Source organism: Neophocaena asiaeorientalis, unplaced genomic scaffold (assembly GCF_003031525.2).
Source record: "Neophocaena asiaeorientalis asiaeorientalis breed wild unplaced genomic scaffold, Neophocaena_asiaeorientalis_V1.1 scaffold523, whole genome shotgun sequence".
In the NCBI taxonomy this organism is placed as follows: domain Eukaryota; kingdom Metazoa; phylum Chordata; class Mammalia; order Artiodactyla; family Phocoenidae; genus Neophocaena; species Neophocaena asiaeorientalis.
In genome coordinates, this window is record NW_020175436.1 from 1 (window position 1) to 5391 (window position 5391).

Here is a 5391-nt window from a genome sequence, read left to right on the forward strand (position 1 = left end):
AGGTAGGAAATCATCCACACACAAATATGATACCAAAACCAATAATTGTGAGAGGAGGAGAGTACAAATGCAGGATATTTAAAATGCATTTGAAATTAAGAGATCAGCAACTTAAAACAATAATGTATACATACAGACTGGTATATTAAAACATCATGGTAACTACAAACAAAAAAAAACTGTAATATATACACAAAAAAGAAAAAGGAACCCAAACACAACACTAAAGATAGTCATCAGGCTTCCCTGGTGGCGCAGTGGTTCAGAGTCCGCCTGCCGATGCAGGGGACACGGGTTCGTGCCCCGGTCCGGGAAGATCCCACATGCTGCAGAGCAGCTGGGCCCATGAGCCATGGCCACTGAACAAAAACAAATCCAAAACAATTAACAAAATGGCAATAAGAACATACACATGGATAATTACCTTAAAATAAATGGATTAAATGCTCCAACCAAAAGACATAGACTGACTGCATGTAAAAACAGGACCCATGTATATGCTGTCTACAAGAGACCGACTTCAGAGCTACAGACAAATACAGACTGAAAGTGAGGTGATGGAAAAAGGTATTCCATGTAAATAGAAATCAAAAGAAGGCTGGAGTAGCAACACTCATATCAGACAAAATTGACTTTAAAATAGAAGACTGTTACAAGAAACAAAGAAGGACACTACATAATGAACAAGGGATTAATCCAAGAAGATATAAAAATTGTAAATATATATGCACCCAATACAGGAGCTCTTCAACATATAAGGCAGATGTTAACAGACATAAAAGAAGAAATTGAGAGTAACACAATAATAGTTGGGGACTTTAGTATCCCACTTACATCAATGGACAGAAAATCCAGACAGAAAATCAATATGGAAACACAGGCCTTAAATGAAACATCAGACCAGATGCACTTGATATTTATAGAGCATTCCATCCGAAAGCCGCAGAATACACATTCTTTTCTAGTGCACATGGAACATTCTCCAGGATTGATCCCATGCTGGGCCACAAAGCAAGTCTTGGTAAATTTAAGAAAACTGAAATTGTATCAAGCATCTTTTCCAACAACAACACTATGAGATTAGAAATCAACTACAAGAAAAAAACTGCAAAACACACAAAAATGTGGAGGCTCAAAAATATGCTACTAAACAACCAACGCATCACTATAGAAATCAAAGAGGAAACCAAAAAATACCCAGATGGGACTTCCCTGGTGGTCCAGTGGTTAAGAATCTGCCTTCCAATGCAGGGGACGTGGGTTCAATCCCTGGTCGGGGAACTAAGATCCCACATGCCGTGGGGGAGCTAAGCCTGTGCGTCCCAACTACTGAGACTGCGCACTCTGGAGCCTGTGCGCCACATCTAGAGAGAAGCCCACATGCCGCAACAAAGAGCCCATGCACTGCAACAAAAGATCCCGCATGCTGCAATGAAGATGCTGCATGTGCTGCAACTGAGACCTAACATAGCCAGTTAAATAAATATATATATTAAAAAACAAATAAACAAAACAAAAAATACCTAGAGACAAATGAAGATGAAAACACAATGATCCAAAACCTATGGGATGCAGCAAAAGCAATTCTAAGAGGGAAGTTTATACTGATAAAAGCTTACCTCAGGAAACAAGAAAAATCTCAAATAAACAACCTAAACTTACACCTAAGGCAACTAGAGGAAGAAGAACAAAATCCAAAGTTAATAGAAAGAAAGAAGTCATAAAGATCAGAGCAGAAATAAATGAAATTGAGACTAAAAAAACAATAGCAAAGATCAATGAAACTAAAAGCTGGTTCTCTGAGAAGATAAAGAAAACTAAAGGGAAGGGCCCAAATCAATAAAATTAGAACTGAAAAAGGAGAAGTAACAACTGACACTGCAGAAATACAAAGGAGCATTAGAGATTACTACAAGCAACTATATGCTAATAAAATGGGCAACCTAGGACAAATGAACAGATTCTTAGAAAGGTACAATCTTGCAAAACTGAACCAGAAAGAAATAGAAAATATGAACAGACCAACTACAAGTACTGAAATTGAATCTGTGATTAAAAAAACTCCCAACAAACAAAAGTCCAGGACCACAAGCCTCCACAGGTGAATGCTCTCAAACATTTAGAGAATAGTTAACGCCTACACTTCTGAAACTATTCGAAAAAATTGCACAGCAGGAAGCACTTCCAAACTCACTCTATAAGGCCACCGTCACCCTGATACCATAATCAGACAAAGATACCACAAAAAAAGAAAATTACAGGAGACTATCAGGCAAAAATCCTCAACAAAATACTAGCAACCCGAAGCCAACAATACATTAAAAGGATCATACATGATAATCAAGTGGGATTTATCCCAGGGATGCAAGGATTTTTCAATATCTGCAAACCAATCAGTGTGATACATCCCAGTAAAAAACTGAAGAATAAAAACCATATTATCATCTCAATAGATGCAGAAAAAGCTTTTCATAAAATTCAACATCCAGATTGGTTCAAGATGGCAGAGTAGAAGGACGTGCTCTCATTCCCTCTTGTGAGAACACTGGATTCACAACTAACTGCGGAACAATCATCGCCAGGAAGACACTGTATCTCACCAGAAAAGATACCCCACATGCAAAGACAAAGGAGAAGCCACAATGAGACAGTAGTAGGGGCGCTATCATAATAAAATCAAATCCCATAACCGCTGGGTGGGTGACCCACAAACTGGAGAACACTTAGACCACAGAAGTCCACCCACTGGAGTGAAGGTGCTGAGCCCCACGTCAGGCTTCCCAACCTGGGGTCCGGCAGGGGGAGGAGGAATTCCTAGAAAATCAGACTTTGAAGACTAGCTGGATTTGCTTGCAGGATGTTGACAGCACTGGGGTAAACAGAGACTCCACTCTTGGAAGGCACACACAAAGTAGTGTGTGCATTGGGACCCAGGGGAAGGAGCAGTGACCCCATACAGACTGAAACAGAACTACATGCTAGTGTTGGGGGGGGTCTTCCTGCAGAGGCGGGGGTTGGCTCTGTCTCACTGTGAGGACAAGGACACTGGAAGCAGAAGTTCTGGGAAGTATTCCTTGGCGTGAGCCCTCCCAGAGGCTGCCATTAGCCCCACCAAAGAGCCCTGTTGTTGTTTGGCCTGAGGCTCCAGTGTTGGGTGCCTCAGGCCAAACAACCAACAGGGAGGGAACCCAGCCCCACCATCAGCAGACAAGCAGATTAAAGTTTTACTGAGCTCTGCCCCCCAGAGCAACAAACAGCCTGCTCTATCCACCACCAGTCCCTCCCATCAGGAAACTTGCACAAGCCTCTTAGATAGCCTCATCCACCAGAGGGCAGGCAGCAGAAGCAAGAAGAACTACAATATTTATACACCCAACATAAGAGCAACTCAATACATAAGGCAAATACTAAGAGCCATAAAAGCGGAAATCAACAGTAACACATACATAGTAGGGGACTTTAACACCCCACTTTCACCCATGGACAGATCATCCAAAATGAAAATAAATAAGGAAACACAAGCTTTAAATGATATATGAAACAAGATGGACTTAATTGATATTTATAGGACATTCGATGCAAAAACAACAGAATACACATTTTTCTCAAGTGCTCATGGAACATTCTCCAGGATAGATCATATCCTAGGTCACAAATCAAGCCTTCGTAAATTTAAGAAAATTGAAATTGTATCAAGTATCTTTTCCGACCAAAACGCTGTGAGACCAGATATCAATTACAGGAAAAGATCTGTAAAAAATACAAACACATGGAGGCTAAACAATACACTACTTAATAACGAAGTGATCACTGAAGAAATCAAAGAGGAAATAAAAACATACCTAGAAACAAATAACAATGGAGACACGATGACCCAAAACCTATGGGATGCAGCAAAAGCAGTTCTAAGAGGGAAGTTTATAGCAATACAATACTACCTTAAGAAACAGGAAACGAATAAACAACTTAAACTTGCACCTAAAGCAATTAGAGAAAGAAGAACACAAAAAACCCCAATGTTAGCAGAAGGAAAGAAATCATAAAGACCAGATCAGAAATAAATGAAAAAGACATGAAGGAAACAATAGCAAAGATCAATAAAACTAAAAGCTGGTTCTTTGAGAAGATAAACAAAATAAAACATGAACAGGCCAATCACAAGCACTGAAATTGAAACTGTGATTAAAAAACTTCCAACAAACAAAATCCCAGGACCACATGGCTACACAGGCGAATTCAATCAAACATTAAGAGAACAGTTAACACCTATCCTTCTCAAACTATTCCAAAATATAGCAGAGGGATGAACACTCCCACACTCTTAAAAAAAGAAACAAATTGGACCTAATGAAACTTCAAAGCTTTTGCACAGCAAAAAATACCATAAACAAGACCAAAAGACAACCCTTAGAATGGGAGCAAATATTTGTAAATGAAGCAACTGACAAAGGACTAATCTCCAAAATATATAAGCAGCTCATGCAGCTGAATAACAGAAAAAGAAACAACCCAATCCAAAAATGGGCAGAGGACCTAAATAGACATTTTTCCAAAGAAGATACACAGACTGCCAACAAACACATGAAAGAATGCTCAACATCATTAGTCATTAGAGAAATGCAAATCAAAACTACAATGAGATATCATCTCACACCAGTCAGAATGGCCATCATCAAAAAAATCTAGAAACAATAAATGCTGGAGAGGGTGTGGAGAAACCCAGGGACACATACAGACTGAAAGTGAGGGGATGAAAAAAGATATTCCATATAAATGGAAATGAAAAGAAAGCTGGAGTAGCAATACTCATATCAGATAAAAATAGACTTTAAAATAAAGAACGTTACAAGAGACAAGGAAGGGCACTACATAATGATCAAGGGATCATTCCAAGAAGATATAACAATTATAAATATATATGCACCCAACATAGGAACATGTCAATACATAAGGCAACTGCTAACAGCTATAAAAGAGGAAATTGATAGTGACACAATAATAGTGGGGGACTTTTAACACCTCATTGACACCAATGGACAAATCATCCAAACAGAAAATTAATAAGGAAACACAAGCTTTAAATGACACAATAGAGCAGACAGATTTAATTGACGTTCATAGGACATTCCATCCAAAAACAGCAGATTACACTTCCTTCTCAAGTGTGCACAGAACATTCTCCAGGATAGATCACATCTTAGGCTAAACAATACGTTACTAAATAACCAAGCGATCACTGAAGAAATCAAAGAGGAAATAGAAAAATTCGTAGAGACAAATGACAATGCAAAGACGACGATCCAAAACCTATGGGATGCAGCAAAAGCATTTCTAAGAGGGAAGTTTATAGCTATACAAGCCTACCTCAAGAAACAAGAAAAATCTCAAATA